General features: G+C 40.2%; 1 protein-coding gene across 1 annotated transcript in view; it reads left to right on the forward strand.

Annotated features, from left to right (window-relative positions):
• Window positions 1–24,116, forward strand: part of KCNB2 (potassium voltage-gated channel subfamily B member 2) — a 203,662-nt gene that overhangs the window by 23,398 nt on the left and 156,148 nt on the right. The gene's annotated exons all lie outside the window — the stretch shown is intronic.

A 24,116-nucleotide genomic window follows, 5' to 3' on the forward strand; every position in this document is an offset into this window, starting at 1 on the left:
TCGTATGTATACAAGTATATGTATATAAACAAGTATATATTATATACACAGATATATATACACAGACTTACATATATATATATGTAAAATTTGTATATATTCAGGCAGAAATGAGGAAACACTCAGATGAAGCCTTGTACCAGTATTGCTGTCTTCAAACAGGCAAACTGGCGAAAGTCTTACTGATATAGTGGAAAAGTTTACCCTTGTTAGGGAAGAGGGACTGCACACATAGATGTTGGTGCTGCTATTTAAAAGAAATATTTTCTTGCTTCTTGAGGAACTTCACTGTTCTATTTGTGATGTGAAGTACTATTTAATGTGAGGAAAACTGTGGAAGCTTGTCTCCAGTTTGAACCACTCAGAGCAAAAATGTTCAGTGTTTGGATGTTCATGTTAAGCTTAACTGTGGCTTTATTTTCTTCTGCTGTTGATTTGTTACTGGATGCAATGCTATTGGACTAAGGTAAGTATTAAAATATGATGGTGGAATGGACAAAAACCAGAATCCTGGCAAAGGTTTTTCTTGCAATAGCAACTTCTTACTATTGAGGTGCAATACACATTTTTTTTTTATTTTAGTTTTTCATTGTGGGGTTCCTAACTGTTTAGGCAAGGGCATACTTTTGTAAAAGAATTATTTATCGTGCCAGAATATAAGGTTCATAACTGGAATAAAAGTTTATAGAAGAAAAAATAAGGTATTCAGAATATTTTAGAAAACTATATGAATACATTTTCTGCTTCTGAGATACATATTCTATGCCATATGTTCCTCTCCAGGAGAAGGAGCAGAGGGGAAGCAGATGGGCTTAAGTTGTGCCAAAAAGGGTTCAGGGAGGCCGTGTTACACACCGCGATCCCCTGGTACAAGCTAGCATCCGTCAGCCCCCCCAGCACTTTTGTGACACAGCTGCTACACAGCCTGCAGGAGTCAGGGACCAGCTTCTCAGTCCTGCACGGCTTGAAACATCACTGATGTGGTCTGTAACAGACCTCTCCTCCTCCCGGACGCAGGCGGGAGGAGCTCCTTCTGGAGCCATGCGGCTGGGACACGCTGCGTGCGAGCTGGGAGACTGCCCGGCTGTAGGCGCTGCCTCACTTACATCCCACACCATACCCAGCAGGCAGATTTGAGGGGAGAGAAAACCCGAGTGTCTGTTTGTGTAATCTTTTCTCATTTTCTTTTTTAACACAGAAAAGAAGGCTATTGCCTATAGGGCTTGAGACACATGCTTAACTAGTGTTTCCCTAAGACTAGGTAGGAGTCAACACAGTAAGATGAACCAGATGAATAGGGTGAAACTAAAATACTGATTCTTAGGTTCTTTGCCTATGACTCTGATCAGCATTTGATCATTCTTTTGCTTGGTGGATAAATGAAGAAATATAGGATGGTTAAACTTGCATGAGTGCTTGCCATTGACCAAACTCTTCTCATGACTTAACAGTGCCCCGTCATAGATTTGCTTGGATAGAGTTGGGCCAACTCTGAGCTTTTAAGAAAATCCCCCTTTGCCCACTCAGGCCAAATTTCTCCTCAGGTTTTGCAAATGAAAGTGGCCATTTCTTTCATTATTTTTTACCTTTTTATTTCCCTTTTCCCCATCTCCTGGTTTGATTGCATGTTATAGTTCTATGCTTTCTTGAAAAGGAGTTTCACATTGCACTTGTATCCATGTTGCAATGGTTTTCATTATTTCGATTGCCTTCCGTCTAAATTAATGCCATTTGATGTGATTTCTGTGATTCTAGCAGCTGGAAGTCACCATATTACATGCAATCGGTTTCTCTTTCTAGCGACCCTGAGTCTGTAAATATATATATGAGCCAAAATTATAGTCAGATACACCCATGGCATCTCAAAGATGGCTGTAGGAACTTGGCTGAATGACATAAAGGAGAGCAAAAACTGCCGCAGCACATTCAGACTTGGGGAACATAAGCAAAGAAGCAGAGTTGGATGTAAAACAAGGTATGCTGGAATCAGTTGGATGTATTTCCAAACGGTCTGGAGCCATCACAGACTGTGTTAGGCTCTGTGGCAAGGTTTTATCTGAATGTTTGGATAACATCACTTTCAGATTTCTTGTTTTTTGTTCTGTTATGTGGTAAGTTGCTAGTTTGTCCTGAAAGAAGAGGCAGAACCATCTTCTTTCCTCTGTAGGAGTGGAAAGGATGGTGGAATTTCAAGAGTGGAAAGTTGGAAATAGGAAATTGAGGAAATGAGGAAATATTACCGTGAAGCCTCGAATTCAAATATTTGCTCTCTTTTGAACTTCTGTAGAAAGAGATGAAACCATGTCAATGTGCATAGCTATCCTACAGATGCCTGTTCAATCATTCAGATCCTGGGTAGCATCCAAGCAGTTGACAGGAACAGCTTGCTTTTTAATTCCTTTCACACAGAAGATTAGGAATGCGAGAGAAACACTCAGGTGTGGTTTTGGTATGTGGCTGTGTCTTGCCACTTCTTGATTTTACTAAGATCCCTTCTAGGTCTGATCCAAAGCTTACTGAATTAAGGGGGAGTCCCGCTTTGGATTAGGCATCTCAGGACAAATCCTGCTCCTTTCGAGGTCAATGATGGCGTGCCATTGTCTTCTCTTACAGCCAGGTGAGACACAACAAGGTGACAGTGTATGAACAGCAGGTATTTTACGGGTTCTGTGACAATAAATAGGAGAGAGCAAGAAGTATGTGTGGCAAGAAATGAAAACTATGGTTAGCTAGTAAGAAAGGAATATTATAGGTCAAGTACTGTTGCACAATACAGGCACACTTTGCTATGTGAGTTTTTTTAATTTTAGTAAATGCAGGCATGCACCTCATCTCAGTCACCAATGAGTATCTTCTAGGCACAGCAGTTCTTGCTTAGTCCTCACCTCAGCAAAGCTCTGTGAATTCAGTAGAGGTTTTAACTGAGGAATACAGGATTTGCCTCCATTTTCCCATGGTCTCATTCATAAGATTTTTAAGTAGGATTAAGACAAAGATTTCCAGAAGTTCGGCCATTTCAGACATGCCCAGTGATATAAAATGAGAAGCAGTGCTGGGAATTAGGAAGAATAGGAATTTTTGTATCCTACATCCCAGAGAAGTCCCAAAGCCTGGTCGCCAAGCCAGAGTTTTGTGAGAGTCTGGCATTATTTGATTCCAGGGTAACATCTGAGTTTCTAGACCAGGCATTTAATTATACTTACAGTGTAACCAGTATTTTGTGAAAACTCCATTTGAAAAAAGTTATTTTACCAATGCATAGTGAAGCAAAACCAAAACAAAAACATAGTTTGAAACTTTATGGCAAAGAGGCCTGAAGCAGAATAGACCTCCAGAGTGGGGTCACGGTACATCCATTTTTCTCATGAAAAGTCTTGTCCTTCACCTTGGAGTTTTTGGCTGGGAAGTAAAAAATGTCATAATTAGGTCTTCTAATTACCATTTCTGGACCTATAACAGCTTCCTTAGAGCAGTAGCAGCTCTGAGCAGCAGTTGTATGAAAGTATACCATCAGTAGTATGAAAGTCCTCAACAGATACCAGAATGAGCATTGATTTCAGTGGATGTGAATTGACTGCAGCTGGATATCATAGGTGCTTACAGTTCAGCACCTTGCTGGACTGGGATATTAAGGATGAACCTAGCTGAGCTGATGCCTTTTTCACTACATCTATGTTATCTTGTTCCATGCAATGCACTTAAAATCAGAGGAGCCTTACTTTGGAACGACTGTGAATCAAATGAACCCGTAAATTTAATGTTTCTTTCAAAGTGTTAATGCAGGAGCTCTTCCTTTCATTCTTGTTTATAGAATCCAAGAGCCTGGTTCTTTTCTCACACTTGTTTTATGTTGATGAAACTCATTTGGACTAAAACCTAAATAAATATGGAATGTTTCTAGTGCAGAAGATCTACTATAAATATAGAGTGAATGAGGTCAGAAATAAGGAGAGCCTATGGAGAAATGGAGAGCCTATGTCTGCCTAAAGGTACTGACTCAGTCACCTTTCATGTAGAAGAGTATTTTAAGTACCTTACAGTAACGTTATCAATAAATATCACTCTGATTTTCCATTTGGTGTTTTATATCACAGGTTGGCCCTTTGGATACAAATAGAGAGTAATTGCTTGGGACTGATTCTACAGGTCTTTCTTGTGCAAGTCATTCTTTCTCGCATGACTATTTCCTTAAAGCTCAGTGAGACTATTTAACTGATCAAGTATAAAAGGTAGTTTAAATAAGTTAAGTCCTTAAAAACATTCCTAGTCAGTCACACTCTGTCCTTGATTTTTTTGCATAACCCCTGTTGATGTACATACACAGAAGGGTAAAATATTGGCCTTTGTGGCTCTGCAGCATGGAGTTTACCTTCTTTAAAGTTATATGAAACCTGGTGGGGTTGAAAGTGTTCTCTCTTAATTCTGTTTGTCTCACTGCATGGCTCATTTATCCTTATTTTATTTTGTTGATTTCTTTTTGGGGGGGGGGGTGTTTTCTGTTTTTTTTTTTTCTCTGCATTACTGACTGTAACATGAGTATTCCTCTTTTGTGAAAAGCACACTAATTTATCAGCTAACTAGTGGATTGTGGATTACAGAAGGTATAATTATCCTAAGCCTGTCTGGAAATTGTGAGGAGTTTGTGTGCTGCATTCAGTAACTAATCCCCTAGGTGAAACAATTCCTTTGGGGGGAAAAAAAAAAGCCAGCAGCATGAAAGAGGAGATTAGGGCCACTGATATTTATTTAGCTACCAGGTGCATTATGGCTAGGCTTGCTACAATGACTTGCCAAGAGAGAACACACCTATTATACATTGGGGGCCCAATTCTTATTTTCCGTAAGTCTGTTTTATATATAATTCACACTGACTCTCATGCCTATTTAGACTTTGTAGAGCAGCTTAAGAGTGGTCTTGGGGTAAGTGCAAATTAGCAGAGTCATTATGCATGACTTCAGAACAGAGCTGAGTGTCATATAAGACATTTCAGTATTCCTTTGCAAGTCCTTATAAAGTATCTCCTAGATTGTCACACAGTGTTCATTCAGGGATGAACCCTCGTTAATGGTACACTACTGCTTCTTTTAGGGTTGAAGGTCACATCATATATGCTCAGAGGATTTTAGGAAAACTTTTAGCTGGTTGGTTGTATTGCAAAGAAGAGCTATCACACATAAGAAAAGTGTCTGTCAACAGCTGAATGTTTGCACTAAGAATGTTAAAGTGTTCAAGTGAAAGCAATACTTTTTCTTGTGTTTACATCCTTTGTTATGTTATACAAACAAAACACTTTTCTTGCTTATGTCCTCTTCTCAGTTTAGGTTTACATCTTCTGTGTTATCCTGATTTTGTTAACTTTTCTGCCTACAAAAGCTTATATTCTATGTGCTTTCCCATCTAACTGTAGACCAAGGATGAAGATGGCAGAGAATTAAGAATTGAAGTGTGAGGAATGGCTTTTGTACTATTTTAATTCCCACAAGTTTTTGTATTGTATATAGTATACCTCAGAGCATGATAACATTCATTGAAAATAAGTGGTGTTTTCCAGCTGATGTGTGGGTTGAACTTCTGTTTGACCTCTGGTTTCAACTTATTTTTGGGGGGAACCCTGTTATGAGCCTTTATTTGAATGTACTACCAGGAATGTTACAGTTTGCATTGTCACTCCCAATACTTTAAAGACAAATGGCTGCTGAAACTAAGTTATGGTAAAGCAGAGAGGGTGGTCACTGGTAATAAATATGTATCTTCATCTCACCATCATTTCTGGCCAGGACACTTATTACCACTCTTTGCTTTTAAGGTGAAGTTATTTTTTGTGCCAAATGATAAAGTCAGTCAATGTGACTGTAAGACAAAGAGATTATATTTGATCCTAGTCATTCATATTTAATAACTAAAGTGTTTTAATGTCTTGAAAGATAAGTGAATATATTGTTTTTTCAATAGATATTATATCAAGGAACACAGTAGACTGGCAGTAGTTAATTGATTTTGTTTTAAGAGCTTGTGTATGCTCACTGCTGAGTTGGTCATTAAAAGATTTTTTACCTTCTTTATACTTCTTGTATGAAGTATCATGTAACCCATGATTCAGCATTTTTGGTCAGCCTAAGTGTCATGGGAATAGAGCTACCATCTGATCTGTCTTGCTCCAGAGGTGTTTAATACCTCAGTTACATATGGGTTCCCTCCAGCCCTGAGATCTTACCTATCTGTGTTGTGCTGAAAGGTCTTGCTCTAAACTTAATAAAAGAACTTACTAAAAACTACTATTGGAATAAAATGAGTAAACCGTCCTTTGAACTGACCTGTTTATTATTGACAGTTAATTCTCAGTAAATCAGATGCTTAAATCGTGGAAGCAGTGCCAGGGGCAAAGATGCAGTGAGTCACATTCACTCTATCGCTGGCTTCAAGCACTGGCACCAGGGAATATCCCCGTTCATTGTATGAGCAGAGGGAAGGGATCTTTCCTTCCTGGAGCTGTGAGAAGGGGCTTCACTGGCTCTGGTTTTATGGATACAGTAAGGAGAATGAAGAGGATTCATGGTGAGTCTTGTTAAAGGGGGAAAAAAGGTAAGAATAATTATTTTAAAAACCGGGGAAATCCGTTCTCCATATGTGGAAATAAGATCTAATTGGTAATGTTTTGCGAAACAAAGTTTTAAAGTAACAACTGGAGTGTGCCTGCACTTGTGACACCATTCACAGAATCGCACAGTAGCTCTTGCACAGAGAAACGTGCTAGCATTTAGAATATACGAGATTACAGTGAATTACCAGCAGGTACAATCTGCATGAGAACAGCTATCCTTTGCCGTAATGGATGGAGAGCGTTGTTCCAATTTACCCCAGCCCCCTGTGTCCTTCTTAAGTTAGGAGAGCAATTTAGCTCTATGATGACTGCTTTTTTTACCACTGCTCATATCCTTTTTTATAGCTGTTACCATAAATTGAGTATAGACCAGCATCAATTGCATATACCTTTTTAAAATGTGTACTGCGGTATTTCTGGTTAGGATGGTAATGTTTTGTGCATTACGGCATGCCCCTCAGTAACATCAGAGGCATCTCGCGAGCTGGATTTTCAGCTGTGACATGTCACTTAAGCTGTGTCATGCCTGAGTGGACAGACCAGGGTGTTGTGCCTTTCCCTTCTCCCAGAGGCAGATCATATGTCCTAAAAATGTTGCATTTCCGTTCCGTGTTTTCATAAGCAGCTGCCAGTGCATTGTCTTCTCTCACGTAAGATATTTGGAAACAATCAGCTGTCAGGGAGCTACACTAATAAATTAAATGATGTGAAGGTGATGTTATTTGAAGGATTATCCAGACCAAATCTGTTGGAAGCAAAGGGCTGCACTTACTGTCTGGATGAAGAGGCTCCGTCTTGCTTTTGTAAAGCTGAGAACGTAACAAATCTATGTGACAACCTGCAAACTGGCCTTCCTGTTTGAGTCTCTGATTTTGTTGCAAGATGTAGAAGAGGAAAAAACTGCTCTCAGGTGACCAGGAAGCCAAAGAGATTTCCACATGTTACTTATTTCAGAAAAAACCATGGTATTTATCATGACATATGGCAGACTCATGAGTTTTCTATTTGATGAAGATATGAGAATATTTGACACATAGCACTGAACCCCAGGTCCTTTGAGGGAATATTGAAAACAGGCAAGTGACGCTGGCACAGCTGTTTCAAAGTAACTTTGAGATCAAAGAAGTATCCCAGTAGAGTCTTTTAATGAAGCCACCACAGTCTGCGCTTACATGCCTTGGTAACTCTCTCTTTGGGGAAGCATGCAATAAGGCCAGGTTTTCAGGTGGGATAAGTAAGTGTATTTCCATTTAAGTGTATTTGATTTGCACTGGTTGGGACCCAGACAACAGCCCTACACTTGAAGTTGTTTGGTTAAGTGTACAGTATCCTTTCCACATCAATGTTATGGCCTTATGAGTGAGTGAATACCTGTACTTCACATACCATACCTGAGACAGGTCTTTAGTGTTTTTGAGCAACAGTGGAAAGGGGCAAGTTGTCTTTGAAAAGCACACTTAGGCACTGTAACCATTAAGTCTACATATTAACAAACTGGCCCTTATTTCCAAAAAGTGTATTTGGTCGTGTTGGAGCTTTTAGACATGCATATCCTATGTGTAAGTATATATAATGTTGACAGATGAGACTTATTTTTAACTCATAATACTGGACAATGAGAAAATGTGTGAGATGGTGGAGGCAATCAGAGCAGTGGTTTTCTCTCGGTACTTAAGCACCTACAAACTGCCTGAATCATATTTGCTTAATTTTCAAGTCATCTTGTAGCTACTTGTTATAAATATTCATACAGGATTTCTTCTACAATGTAGGGAAAGGCAGGAGCCAGAACATGGGATGCAAATCTGAAGTCTGAGGAAATTTTTATCTGAATGACAAGGTGAACTCCTGAGGTTGGGCAAGTCTTACCTGATCTCTGAGGCTCAGGTTCATTCCTCACTGAGAACCTTTTATGCCTGCTGCTTGTGTGGAATGGTATTGTGTTCCTCTAAGCTCCTGCCTAAAAACTGGCACTTCACTGGACTAATAAAAAAACCCTCTAGGATTATCTAAGCTTTTCTGTTCTAGCCTCTAAAAGGCAAGTTAAATAAAAGTCCAACAGGAGCAAAGTTCTTCAAAAAACAGCTCTTAAAGGGAGATTTTCTTTTTGCCAAGGGCGTAATGAGCTTCACTGCAGAAGGCACCTTTGTTATCTGGAGTTCAGTGTCTTCAGTCATCTTTCATTGGGTCCCTCCTGATGCAACCGCAAGGGTTAGACATTGCTTTAAATAGCTCAGGCATGGCACACGCCAGAGCTATCCCAAGGACAGCCAAGTTGCAGTGACAGTTTCGGGTGTCACTGGCCACTTGCAGAATGCCCCATTGGAAGGGGTGGCTGCTGGCATGCTTTGGGACAGTCCAGCTTGCCTCAGCTTACTGTATTGTTAGAGATGGTATTTTTGGTGAACTCCCAAGATGGTCCTATTTTTTGTACTTCTTCAGTTAGTCAGGCTTCTGTGACAGACAACAATGGCATCAAGTTTTGTTTACAAACTCACGTTCACAGAGTTTTTTTCCCGAGCACTGTAATCTCCTTTTGGATTGCTTACTGAAGGCTCCTTGAGTGACCTGTGTGTTCTGCTTTACTGAAACATCTACCACTGTGTTTCGCTTTGGGGGAGGTTTTTCTGGAGAACAGTGGATATTGCTAAATTAAGTTAAGGTATTTCTTTTGCAGACTGCAAGAGATCATCTAAAAGTATTACAGGCTTGTTCTGAGAAGAACTGTGAACTCATTTCCATTTCTATTATTTTCACAAAGCCTTTATATTTTCATGTATTATCTTTTAAAAATTTTGATATAAATTCTTTTGTGAAGTTAAGTGCCATTTGAAAAAATTGTTCCAAAAGTATCTTGGTCTGCGGTCTATGTATGTATGCAAATACATTTTGTGAGATTATAGCACAGGAGAACTTGGTTAAAGCCCCTGAATTCTGTTGAAACACTGGCATAGACTTCAAAGCACTTTAGACCATTCAGCACAAAAAGGCAAAACATCTAATATGAAAAGAGTACATAGGTATATGGCCAGTCCTGTTTGAACCCTACAGCCTTTTTTAGAATTCAAGCAGGAGGGACAAATGACTTAGGCGTTATTTAGAGCTGAGGCTGTAAGTTCGAGCTGTATCTGATCAGAAGTCTGTTCTGTACTTAGCAGCCCTTCAGGCCAGCATGGTACAGTTTAGTCTCTTTACTGGCAATACATAAGGTAATAGCCGGAATGGAGAGCACTTGCAATACCATGGCAGGAATTATAACTAGCCACTTCTGCATCTCCAACTCAGATGGCTGGAAACCCACTTAAAGCTCTGGGGATGGGTAGGTCATGCTCATGAATCCAAAATGAAGACCAAAAGCCTGGAGTCATTTTGAGATGCTTCTATTGTTTTCCCCTGTGTCCTGGCAGAACACTTAATAGCTCTTCACACTGAGCAGAGGTGGCTTCCCATGCCTTTCCTTTGGCCCATGACCTGCATATGGTCAGCATTTTTGTTTCATTTTATGATTCAAGATTTTCTATGTCGTTTCACAGTCTGTTGCCTAACTGCAGGTCTGTGCAGTACAATTTGCTGTGTTTGACGGTGTTTAGCTGAGGTCAGGAGAGTGGCACCAGGTCCGTGAGAGAGCTGGTTCCTCAGGAGATAAGCCATGACATTGAAGGTCCTGTGGATCACCTTGATTAGCAACTTGTGTGTTGGGATGAAAGAGAATGCTTCTCCAAACAGGATTAGAAATCTGGATTGGTGTTCTGTTACTTTAATAAATGATACATGAAGGCTTGAAGTTGAAGACAGAAGTATGTTGTGGTTTCATGCTAGAGTGAAGTTCATTATAAAAGACATTATAATCTGAGAAAAGTCCCAGTTATTTTTGACAAGAAATAGAATAAGAAATCCCTACGCTTCTACTGTTTATTCTGTCAATGGTCAAGAAATGATATGGGAAACAAAGCTGAACAGAGCTGACCAATTATTTTAGAAGGTATACAGGCTAAATCCTGTGAACTGAATGCTAAGTAATAGAGTTTGTCTGGGTCTTTAAAATGTTTTTTAAGTTGACTTAAAAGTGGATTTTTCAAAATAGTAAAACCAAGGGGAAAAAAACTTTGTAAGTTGATTTATAAGGCCACTGGAGTGACCTGTTAGGAAATTGCAGAGAGAGCGGTGTAAATGCTTGCCCTTTCTCTTCATGTGTCAGTTAATAGGTGCAGTGGTTAGGGGATGGATTAGGTGCAGTTACTAGTGAAAAAGTCCCCCTGTCCCCTTAGCTGAATATTAGGACATCTTAGGGGGCACTCAGAAATGAAACATTTTCACCAGAAATATTTTAACTCCACCAGCTCTGGTGGTGGATTGTGTGTCCTAGGCCCATTTTAGCCTTATGCACTGAGTTTCCTGCTTCTCCTCATGACTGTATTTTCATAAGGGGAGGTGGATGCACCATGAAAAATGAACTGAGGAATCTCACCCAGAGAGGAAAATGAAGATGTGAAGTTCTGAAGAACCAGTAGATGAGAAAGAAAGGAAGGAAGGAAAGAAGAAAAGAAAGAAAGAAGCAAAGAAGGAAGATACTTTTAATAGAAAACAACTTGTCTAGCTAAAAAATATCCATAGCAAATTTCAACCAGCCCAAAGTCTGCTCCAATGGTCAAATCGTTCACATTTGTTATGGTTCTGTTTGGCCATTTTTAAGTGGGGAAATTCAGCCCAGTATCACAGACATACAGATAGGAGCAATTTCTTAATTGCTAGTTGCATTTAGTTTCTTATGGTAGATATTGTATTTTATAAGTACTTTTGCTAGCCAATATTTGACCCTCAGGTAAATTCTTATACATGCTTCGGTGAACCTGATACTAGTTTATTGTAAACTGAATTTTAGGTTGATATATTCTGCTGCCTGATGGTGAGGTTGGTGTGCACAGATTTCATTTGAAACTACATATGGGAAATTAACCCAAAATGCTGTAGCTGCTGCAATAACAGTGAAATGCTGAATAATTCCTCTTAGCTTTTCAGTAGCTTCTTCAGTCTGTTGAATTCAGGAAGAATCAATGCAGTTTGTTACATACTTGTATGTGTAGTTTTGGATGAAATAAGTATGTTGAAGAAAGAATTGTTTAACTAGAGTAGCTAACCGGAGATGAGAGATCTTGGACTGAAGGATAATCTGCTTGATGAGTGTATTATAGAGAGAATAGATGAGGGTTAGACGTGCTCTTTAGGAAGCATTCTTAGTACTTGCTAACACCAGCAGCGATGGAATGGCAGGCCAAGTCTTATTACAAATTGTGTCACTGATGTTAGTAACGCCTCTACAGAGAATAAGCTCTTCTGAAATACTTCTCTCTTCTTTTCTGAAAGCAAATGAATTTCCTTTGAAGAGAGCTGGTGGGTCTGACTCACAGGTGTCCTTCCCTCTCAGACTGATTTCTGTCATTATTTGAAAATAATTTTTTTAGTTTAGGGGGGTATGAAATTGAAAGCACAAGCCTAATCTTGGAAATATCCATTATTGCACTGAATCCCTGATAACGTGTCTGATATGTTTCAGCAATACCGCGTTCACATTAATGTAAGCTCAGCATTTATAAGTCCAGGATCATCTGCTTCCCCCCTAATTTGATTTAAAAACAAAACCCACCCCTTACCTAAGCCCGTGTTCCTGAGAAGGAGGCCGTGTGTGACAGAGAAGTGGTTAACAGAGCACAGTTGCTAGCAGGGTTTTATTGCTGCCAGTCTTTCATTGAGGCGTCCTCCCCCAGGGCTTCTCTGGAAAGGGACGGTGCAGCCGCAAAGGGCACGGCGCAGGCACAGATGTCTTCTGCTTGTGAAGTCAAGCTGAAAGTCAGCGTGCAAGCTGCAGGAGAGCCCGTGTCAGTCACTGCAGGCAGGAGGCACAACTGCAAATCCGTTTGATGCTTTTTCCCCCTCCCTTTTTAAAAGGGAAGATGGGAAGAAAACTTTCAAAAGTTCTGAACCTTTCCCTATATTCCAGTTATGTGAAAAGGAGTGTTATCCCTCGGGAACTAGGCTGAACTCAAGAGTGGTCTTTCCAGGAGGAGCAGTGCTTCAAAGGCATACGCTAACTGGGGAATCCCTGGGGCAGATCAGTTTGCCTACAACAGTACATACACATGGTAACTATTCCTTCTTCTAAGCAGGTGACGATGGATGGAAGAAGCGGTTCTCTCCTGCACTTCCTCCACTGCTCTCTCGTAGGCAAATAGCACTTAGGGGCACAGAAATGACACTGAACCTGCACAGAGGTACACGAGTACAACTCAAAAGAAGAATGGAGGTTTCCAGCTGGATTTCCCCTTTTCATTCCCCATGCCTGTATAAATACAGTTTTCTTTTCCCTATTATACATGCATGAAGGAGTCAATTAGAAAGAAGTTGAGAAAAAACCCACAGTGCTGCCTTTCTGTTTTCATAAGGTCTAAAAAGAAGACTCTCACAATATTTTTACTGGTTTTGCTAAAATGTTTATTTTTTAATATTACCGTAACTGTTGCTTTAAAACTTCTCTAAAGTGAAACCTCCCCTCCAGAGGGATGTTCACCTAAGTCTCCTGAGGTGTTTATAGCAGAAAGGCAAATGCCCATTGACTCTGGTGTGCACTGCCGTAACATTGACCTAGCGTGTAAGAAAAAAAAGAAGATACATTTTTCAGTGGATGAAAAACCCTGATAAATTTATACAATGATGTCAAATACTTTGGCATTCATTGTTTGGTGAGTTGTCACAGATAAGGTAGATTTCCTGGGCTTAAGGGTGCTATTTTGAAACACAGTTGCTGTTAAAGGAGATTTACAGTACTCTAAAAAAATGGGAGTGAGATAATAGATCAAAATGAAGAAGTAAAACACGGAGTCAGCTTGTGTCTGAAAAGCAAAAGCAGTCTTTCCTTCCCCTGCCACGCAAAATCTGTAGTCACAGTTGTGCCAGTGAATGCTATTTATTTTGCACAATAGTATATATCTCCAGGATAGTCCTGTGACCACAGGTAACCCCTCCAGGCTAACGGGCTTGGTGATGTTGAGAGTTCAGCTTCCGCACAGCAGCCAGCGTTGCATGCGGGCTCGCCACAGAAAGGCACTGGGCGAGTTGAGGGCTGTGCACGAGGGCTTGCTTCTGGGGCAGCTGAGCTGCAGCCCGTTCTGGAGGAAATCTGCCCTGGGGACAGAGCGCGGTGTCAGTGCTCTGGCTGGCTTGTTACGTGTCAAAGGAGGGAAACCTGTATCAGCAGCAAGATGCGTGTTGGTTGGAATAACACGTGCAATTGAGAGACCTATGTTTGCATCCTGTATAAGTAACCTAATGTTTGAGCTGTAGAGCTGACATTACTTCATATGGTAAAGGTTCAAGAAAAATGGAATAGGCAGTCGAAGTCACCAGCTAATTTCCCTAAGGCTTCAAGAGATCAGCAGAAACGAAGACCAAGGACAAGGTAGGCAGTAAGAGAAAAATAGTAAAGTATCTAAATATGCTGAAGTCCTAGTGCATATTAGGGTTTTGGCACCTGAAAGCCATGGCAATATTACTCAATTCTTCTTAAATACCCTTAGCTCGATATCTCACGTAACTTTTTGTTTCTATTGTCAGACCTGTTGGTGAAAAAGAGAAGGTAGTGGCCATATGATTTCATACGAAGGTTCTCCAGTTTGCCGCGTATGGATGTGGTGCTTAGAGACATGGTTTAGTGGTGGACTTGGCAGTGTTAGGTTAACAGTTGGACTCGATGATCTTAAAGGGCTTTTCCAGCCTAAATGGTTCTGTGATTCTGTGATTCTATGTCTTAATTCATAGCACAGAACTTCAGCATAGTGACAGCCATTACTGAAAGAGGAGGTCTGACGACTAACCTACTTGTGAGTGAGATTATTCCTTCTGTGAAAGCAAAACAGTGTTTTCTCCAACTGTGTAGGACAGAATTTTAAACTAAGCAGGGGACAGCTGTTCCCTCATGTTTACTGACAGCTCGTGCATATGTGTTAGGCATGTGCATATAGAAGTTACCATGCCAAGTGAGGTGCTTTGCAGCTGTGCTAGGTCACATAAGCATGTCACCACACCAGCCCAAAATCAAGGTACCCCAGAGAGAGGTATACATTGTGCTTGGGAAAAATTTAGTATGATATTGTCAGCTTTTTTGTTGTGTAAATCGCTCCTAGTAAAGATTTAGTGTCACGAGCTCACCTCTGGGGTGAAAACACATCTATTAAAGAAAGCATGAACATTTTATAGTATTTGGGGAGTAAAATTAATGAGCCTTGCTTACAAATTAAATGCAGACAAGTAGATGTATGTTCTCATCTATCCCTAATGTCATTGTTTTAGTACTGAGTGCCTTGTAATATTGAGTGATTTGAGATTTACAGTCGTTTGACAGAGCAGAGAAGCCTGTTGTACCAATGTGGACCTGAGGTACACTGCAGCTACTTTAAGGTCACACAGAAAGTTCATGACAAAGCAGGAAGCTGGATCCAAATCTTTCATGTCCTACACAGCCCCCTACGTCTAGATCATCTTTTCTTTCTGTGGAAATCTGGTCTTACATATTTTAGACTTAAGGCAGGCAGAGTTTATCCTCCCTTACCATTACTAATTAAATAATGTTCTCATTTAATAATGCTGGCAGAGATTTTCAAGCTTACAAGCCTAAGGGACTCAGATCCCTTGTTTCTATTCCTTTTAATGGGAAATAAGCTATTTTAGCCAATATATTGTGGGTGTATCTGTGTAATGGTGTACGCCAGTTTATCCCAGAGTCTTTTGACATGTTTAGTTCCGTGCTATTGTTTAAAAGAAAATTTATAGATTACACTAGACTTATGGAATTTAACTGCTACTTATCATAGTAACCATTTGCCTTTGATCAGATTTCTAGTGTAGCTTGAAAGGTGAATTAATATTTAATTTAAAGTCAATAAAAAAGACTTTGTGGGTGGGAAAACAAAAAGAAATGCTAAGAACAGAGATAAAAGAGTGAGAAAGTCTTCAGATGCATCCAGATTTTGCTTTAGATATTTATCCGTAGTCATTGATTCTTAATTCCATCCTGGTCTTTTGGCTCGAAAATTCCTTTTGTTCGGTAAGCAGATATGAAGCATCTCCTCTGAGATGCTGCAACCTGCCTACTCTTCCACTATACTTTGGACAAGCTGAATCTATAATCAGTGCAGTCAGCTTCCTCCAGATTCTGAAATGGATTGCAGGGCAAAAATTCCTAAGCCAATTCCAGCTGGTCTACCCAGGACTGGCAGCTGGATTGCTGCATCACCCTTTGGTGCTACCGTCACATTAATTCACCTTGTAAGAGGCAAGGCTTATGAATTTGGATGCAGGGCCATGCTGACAGCCTCAGTGTGTTGCTGTGCATTGTCGATGGACCAGCACGCTCAGTGATATTTGATTTCAGCATGAAGTTCCATCGGATCAGATCTGCATCTTCCCATTTTTTTGTTTAACATGTTGTAAAAGAGAAGAAACAAATTTTACTGCAGTTGGACAAGGGAAGGGCCAAGGCTATTGCGTATTGAGTCAAGACAACAATTTGGACATTCAGAACAGTAAATAATTTGTCAGACTTGTCCTGCAACTGCGATGTGGACGAGACATTTGTTTCCTTTCCACTGTGACTCATGGTCACAATTAATCTTCATTACAGTAGTGCTGCAGGAGCCAGTAGAGAATCACTGTGTACACCCCACCGATCTCAGAGAGCTCGTAGGCTGAGTAGGTGATGGGCAGGAGGGAGCAAAAACACGGGTGTGCAGCAAATGGAGTTGTGCAGGGACATGGTTACAATAGTTGGTGCTGTTACAGCACACCAGCTGGGCTTCTGGAGATTCAATAGCACCTGACGTTTTCTTAGACGATATGTACAAATCTTCTGTGAATTGAGTTAACTTTCCTTAGTTTTCTCTTCACCTTGTTCCAGTTTCTCATTCTTGCATGGCCCAGAAATAGGCTGAGCTGCGCATTCTGAAAACCAGAACTGATGCAGTAGGTAAGCTTGGATAAAGTCTTCACCTAACATTGCATTTAGTCATTTCTCTATATCATCACAAACAAGTGAACTGAAGACATTATAGAAATTTTTTTCAAACAAAAAGTAGGGAAAATATGGCAGGTGAAGAAGCACACAAAATCAGGGTGATCATCCACTAGAGAGAAAGTGAAAAAAAGTGCTCTCCTTAATTAAATACAGGACAAAGATCAATGAAAAGACAGTGCTGGCGAAGTCCTAATTAAGCCAGATATGTAAAAACAGGCAGATCAATATATATTTAGGTGCTATGTAAATCATATAACTCTCAAAAAATCAGGCAAATGGAGTGAAATGCCTAGTTTTATTTGAGGTTATTAGCCAAATAAGTGTTTCAGAGCCTTGATGGAAGGAAACCCATCAACTTGTAATATCAAGCTACAAAGTATGTATGAATGGCAGAGTAAGTCCCATCACTGGAGGGAAGCTCCTATACATTAGGATTGAAGAGTTCACACTATCAGGAGGAACCCAGAATTCCAGATATAAACAGAAAGAATGGAATCCTTTACTACCCGCTGCTTCATCTGGGTGACGACAGGGCTTGTGAAAAGCTGAAGGAAACCAAAGAGGCTGCAAAGGCAAAAAACACATGATAAGGTGTGATATAAAGAGCAGATGTTTACACCCCCCAAATGTATGTTTCAAAATACAACCATAGAAAAGCTATTAAAGTTAGCATATTGTTTGGAAGTTTGTCATCATTTAAAAATTAAAAATAAAAGGGATCCACTAGGGAAATACTTAATTTCAAAATAAAACATTCAACAAAGCTGAGGAAATTTGCTGGAATCAACTTTGAAGGAGCAAATATGGTAGGGAAAAAAAAAAAAAACAAAACTGGTGCAATTATATTAAAAAAAAAAAATCCTACAAGCTGGCATGGTAAAACAGCTAATCAAAGAGTTTTATTGCAAATAAATAAGCCTTCAGAAAGTGGCACTCATGTCCAAACAAGGAAAAAACAGAGCATAAGCACAAGGAAAGATCCCTCGAATGCTGCTGTAGGCAGCGAGGCAGGTTTAACCTCCAGCTCTGGAAGTCCCCAGCCATGGGTTGCTGAGGTTGGGAGTACATACCGAGGAAAATCTCCCCCTGAGCTCTTCCCTTTTATACGCTTTCCTTGGCACTGAGCGCTTTCAGATGTGTGATAAAGAGCTAGGTGAGCCGTTGCTTTGCCCTGGCATGGACATTTTAGCTTATGTTCCTATGGGAAAGCTCATCCTCCTTTTTCACGTACAACCACTGCAGTGCGCTACGAGTTTTCTGAGCGAGAGGGTATTGCTGAGCACGTTTTGGATATTTCAAGGTCAAATGGCCCCTGAGCTGAGTTTTGTGTTTGTTTACTTGTTTCTGGTTAACAGTGCTATTTTGGTTGCTTGAGTTTATTTAGTCAATCTGTGTCCTTGTGCTGTTCCTACCCAAACAGTTGATCAAACAAGGTGTGACTGTAGGGGCTTTTTGTCATCTGGAGGGGAAGCAGTTTCCCTGTGCAGCTCGGAGGTGAAGTTAGTTAGCAGAAATGTAGTTATAAAAAGACACCCAAGGGAAATGGCAAGAAAAATGCACCGTCCCCCTCCCAAATCACAGCAGCTCCCCTTGTTACGAGGCCAGTGACAAAGCCCAGCTGGGGCCCATTTCCAGCAACACGGAAGACAATGCTGCGCTGCTCCCTGACAGCTGGTTAGCATCTCTGCAACATCATTGGATCTACACAAGATACTGTTGTTTTTCTCTGGTAAAGCCAGGTTTTGATCTTTTGAGTCTGTTGTGTTTTTTTTATTTTCTTTGTGGCTTGAAAACATTTAGCTACTAGGCTTTCTCAGGGTCATATAATGTTTGCACTGAGAAATAGAGGAGAATGTTTTTTCTTTTGAATGCTGGTGTGAATCATTGACAAATAGCAAAGAAATGAGCCCTCATTAATCATAACAGGCCTTGTGGAAAGCAAATATTGAGCAGGCACATTTAGGGAGTGTCTTATGTCAGGTCTGCTTTCAGGCAAGGCTGATGTGGAAGCCTTCCTTGTCGTACTGTGCAGTAGCGCACGTTCTGTCCTACGGATGCTGATTTCATTAGGGGTTAGCTAAAAACCAAGATTCATTTGGAAGGCAATTACCCTTTTGCTTCCATCCCTGCAGTTTCTCAGACAGATGTGTGACTGGATAAAAGTTGACAACCATAAAGATCGGCTTCAAGACTAGAGAGAATATTACAGTCCAGTAATTTCCCCCCCTCACTCCCTGTACCAGGAGGTAAACCCCACATTTTTCAAAATGGTTTCATCAATGAAATTTATATTTTTTTGTACTGGATTTAGAATAGAATAAATCCTGTAAGTAGAAATATGGCAATGCTTGAAATACTGTAAGTGGAGCTTGTATTTTTTGTATCTGGACTCTTGCGTTTCAAATTTTCTTTCTTGTGACTGATTTCATTAAAATTCCGTTCCAGGAGTCTAGAGATACTGAAATATGGCAGTTGTTAGAGGACTTCATTATATACTCAGCTAGTGAAGCAAAAGCAGTATGTGATTAGGAAATCTGCTAAAGAAAAATAATCTCTCAGTTGTTTGTCCATTAGAATCAAATGTCTTTGGAGCAAATTTTAGTCCCTGTGTAGAGATTTTTAGAAGGGTTAGTAAAGGAATATTTATTACCCAGTAGACTTAAGTATTTTAGTGCAATGAAATGAAACAGAAGTCAAGGTATCAATCTAAAACATAAAAGAACTGGGTTTTTTCTATATCTTACGGCATTTAAGAAATGTCACTTGACACAATATGTGGTGGTTTGGTTTCTCTAACAACAGGAAATAAGGTGATCTGTGTGAGGGAAAATGATATGGTGTCTGGCTCTTTAGTCTAACTACTTGTGCAAATAAAGGAGGAATCAAAAGAACATTTCACAGGTCAGCAGGTCATGTGATAGGGAGTAATCCCATTCACCAATATTTTACAATCTCACAATGCCTAGAGACATTGTATAAAGCCAGAAGAACTCTTAATGAGATCTTATATATAATTTCAGCAGACAAAAAAGCAATAGAAGGCACGAGAGGTTTCCTACAGCAAGCCCAGAAGCAGAGCGGTAACACGGCCTCCGTTCTGCAGCAGTGCTGCTGGGGTGGGTGACCTGACCAGCACCCTGAGCCGCATCTCACCCGTGGCCCCCAGAGCCCCAGCCCAGGAGAGAAGCCACAGCCCTGCCCTGACACAAGCCATGTGTTCCTGTCGGGTCCAGCTTTGAAACCAGGAGTTCTGTCTTTTTATACATATGTATATATATGTTTGTGCTTGAATGTATGTATATGTATATATTCAGATGCAGTGCAGTTTCCAGCATTTACGTTATGGAGAGGAAGAGAAAACATAAGCAGTTCCTTCAGAAATGTTTTTGACATAAATCCCAGGGTGTCCCACTTTGTAATATTTTTCCTTAAGTGCTTGGTAGTTGAACTCCCGTTACTCCAGCTTTTTCAGTTGCTGCTGAAATAGCAGTCTGCCGAAGGAGTATTTCTTCCAAGGTTTGTTTTTTGACTTATAAAAAGTTGTAAAGAGTGGAGAGGAAGAGGTCGACCATCTAAACTCACTCCGAATTGTTTTACATTAATTGAATTTTACTTAGGTGCCTAAATCATTTAGGTACTGAGCTTTAATTTTGAGGCATTCCATGTGTTTTTGAAAGTGTTGGCTTGGTTGGATTACTCGGCAACATTGCTAATACAAAATCTGCATCAGCCTTATGATTGAATTCAGCCCTCCTTTATGTCGGCAGGAGCCCTGTTACTTGGAGCTGAACTGGCTCTCCAGACCCAGTCCCGCTGCAGGAGACCTAAGGATTCATCCCTTCTGCCTCCAGCACCCAAACCGAGGTGCCTGAGTCAGGAGTCTGGTTGTCTCCAGCTCCATCCATAGCCAGGGAAAACAGGAGCTCAGCGGGGCTGAGCGCAGCCTTAGGTAACATCCCCTTCTCCCCTGACTGCAGAAGGAGCTCAAGGCTCAGGTAGGTGCCTTGGTTTGGCAGTATGGACCTCAGGCAGAGCACCTGCATGGCACGGATAAGGGTTTGCCAAGTTGTCTTCCGGTACTGCGTCACCAAACGCAGCTCTCAAAAGCTTAACAGCAGCATGCCTGACTTCACCAGAGGTAGGACAAAGGGAAGACAAAGCAGGTTTTGGTGTCCTGCTCCACCTTCACTGTATTAGTTCAAGAGCCCTCTCAATTTTCTCATCCTGTGAGGCAGCAAGGTCAGTTGTCTGCATAGCTTCTCCCGTCCTCTTCTGTTTGGATGGAACCTGCAGCTTTTCCAAAATACTGATAGGAAAGAGCTGGATTTGGCACAAAGCTTTGAGGATTCTTTGCAAGCAGCATCTTCAATTTGTGCTGAAATAAATGGGAGTTAAATTTGTCTCAGTGGATATCCATCATCTAATGGGCTACAACGTCTTACTTAAGTGCACAGCAGCAAACAAAGTGTGTTCCACAGAAACTTGGCCAGGTATTGGAAGACAGCAGAAGAAATATTTATGCTTTGTTTTGTTTTGTTTTGTTTTTAATTTAAACTGTCCTTAGCATCTGAAGAAAAAGTTTGCAGCTGGTCGCACAAAGGCATGCTCCTTCCCGAGAGCTGCTCCATTGCATTATACCAACAAAGCTATAAATTTGGTGACATGCATACAACATACCACTTCTTAGAAACTGTCGTAGTCGGTCTCCTTGAAACCATGACAGTTAACATTAAAATTCATAATCACATTGTCTACAGAATAAATAGGGAATACCTTGTTCTTTTCATCACATTATGTTACCTGTGGATTATATTTTGTACATATTATTTGGTCTGAACTTAAGCATGTACCTAAATGCAAGTCATCTCTTAAAATTCAGCATTTGAGTACAATGATTGGTTTGGTGAAACAGAGGTGAGATACAGCACTTTTTTGTCTCGTGATCCACCTTCTATAAAATAAGCAAACAATGAACCACCTTTTTTTCTAAATCCTCGAAATCTCGCTCAGGTCAGACTCAGTTCTGTTGATAGTTTCATATAGATGTGATAGATTTTGTAATTCATCTGCCTTTAAGATAAAAACGTTTCAAATTTCAAACAGCTAAGTCAAATCATGCTGAATTATTCTAAACAGGAGAATAGTGCTGTTAAATGGTCTTCTTTATAGGCACAGAAACAGAAATAGAAAATAAGCAAAAAGGTTTTATCACACTATTGGGAAAATTAGAACAGATTCAAAGACATTGTGACAATGTGGTAATGTACATGTTATGCCTAAGGGAAAAAATGCCAAAATGCATCTTCATATGTACGAATGGTCTCTGATAAGACTGGTGACATTGTAGTCTGGTCATTTTTGCAGTGTTTCATTTGTATCAGTAGTGTGATATCCAAGCTTTATGTTCTGTGATCAACTTAGGAAATGAATCTGCCCTACCCAGAAGGAGCTAGTAGGGTATTTTTATAGACCAAAGCATGGATTGGCAATGGAAATGAAGAAAATACTATTTTCTTCTTGTCAGTTACTACTCAAAAGTTACATCACACATGCACCACATAAGCAGCACACCTGCACAATGCTGTTGCTGATTACAGCTGTTCTCAAAGCTCCTTGCCACAGTTGATGCAGCACTTGGAATACTTTGAGAGCACAGCCAGGTCCTCTGTCCCCTCAGGTGGTTGACTTTGATTCAGTGACACAGAATCTGAAATTAAACTCCTATATTTAATTGATTTTTTGGGGTCAGTTTTGTTTTGTCTGAGTATCTCACTAGCAGTTGCCACACTGTTGGGTAGGGAGCAGAAGCTTTTGGCATTGGCCATCTGAGAGTTTGCTGACAGGAATAATAAGGTAGCTCAGAGCCTGCTGAAATGCTGGTGGGATAGTCAGCAAATCACTTTTGACTGCTTCGAGCTGGAGCCAAGTGTTTCATATTTACATCATATTCATCTGTGGAGAATTAATCTGGTACTCCAGAAGGGTGGAAACTGCTTAAGAATCTGTTACACTGGGTCCCAAACTGCCAATACTGTGGATGTCACACTTCCAGGAATAAAAGCATATGTGCTCATTTTTAATTCAGAGTCTCTAAATATGTCTTCTGCTGTGAGAATAATTTGCTAGTCTGCATAAACTTTTCTATTACTGTTTCTGTTGAGCAACATAGGGACAGACAGTGTTCTGTATTTTTCTCAAGTGAATCACATTGCTATAACTTCATTTTATTAGCCATGAGATAGTTCAGATCAGATGTATTCTCAGGACTAAACACGTGCTGTATATTGAACTGGCAGTATAAGGCACATGGAAGAAACAGTTCTACTCCAACTAGAACACCTTGGTCTGCTTCTCATATTGACATCTAACCTGAGAAAAAAAATACTGTGCTAAGGGAAATGGCAGAACGGTGGACAAAGATCAAAGGACATCTGACAGAAGGAAAGAATGACAATTGGTTTGACAGCAGAAGAATCCCAGAAATTGTATCTTTTTTTAATTCTGGACAAAACTTCACTACATTTTGCAAGTTGTCTTATTCACAGCTGTTCTGACTAGGTAAGGACTGGCCACTGAAGTCAAGCGCATTGTTCTGACCTTGCACCAGCTCCACGGTAAAAGATGGGTCCAAGCACTGAATCATTGAATCAGAGAAGTACTCTTCATTGTGGATTAGCATTCCCATTGTGGCTGAAAACCGTTACGCTAGATTTGATTTGGACAGAAATGGAGCCAATTCAAGTCCAAACTGTTAAATGGGAGGAAATGAGAACTTTTTGCCAAGGTTTTGTGCAATAAAAACTAATTAGCCCTGCAGGGCTTGCCTTGTTAATTTTGCTGAAAAGCCATTGTCATAAGCATATATACACATATTTACCCATGCACAAACATGAACACACATGGCTGTAGATGTCTACAGAAATGATGCACAGTTGTTGTCTTGCCTACTTAGTTAATAATTTCATGGAAAAACAAAGGAACCACTGTATCTGGTCTACTCTGGCTTTATATTGACTGAAAGATAATGGAGAAATAACATAGAATAAGGAGAAACTAGGGCTTTACTAATGCAAAATTTGCCTCATAATGGAGTCTTGCTGTATTCTGGCTTTTAGATGAATGGTTTCTGTTTATATGCTCTCTGGGATAATAGTTGCTTTTCCTTTTGTAAGATGTGATCCAGCCTCTCAGGAATTTCTGAAACCTTTCTTACATCCATTAAACATTTTCTTAAGAATTTAGCACAGAAGTTTTAGCAAATGAAAAGAGCAGTAGTTTTCGATAGGCTCATGAGTTACTCTTAAGGCTCTTCAAGGGATATCTTCATCGTCATGGATTTGTGTCACGATCCAAACCAGCATGCTTATGATAGATCTGGAACATAGGCTATCAGGCTTACAGATAGACAGATGTGTCAGGTAACTGAGAAAGTACTTTAATCAGGTTGATGG

This window comes from Mycteria americana, chromosome 2 (assembly GCF_035582795.1).
Source record: "Mycteria americana isolate JAX WOST 10 ecotype Jacksonville Zoo and Gardens chromosome 2, USCA_MyAme_1.0, whole genome shotgun sequence".
Lineage (NCBI taxonomy): Eukaryota > Metazoa > Chordata > Aves > Ciconiiformes > Ciconiidae > Mycteria > Mycteria americana.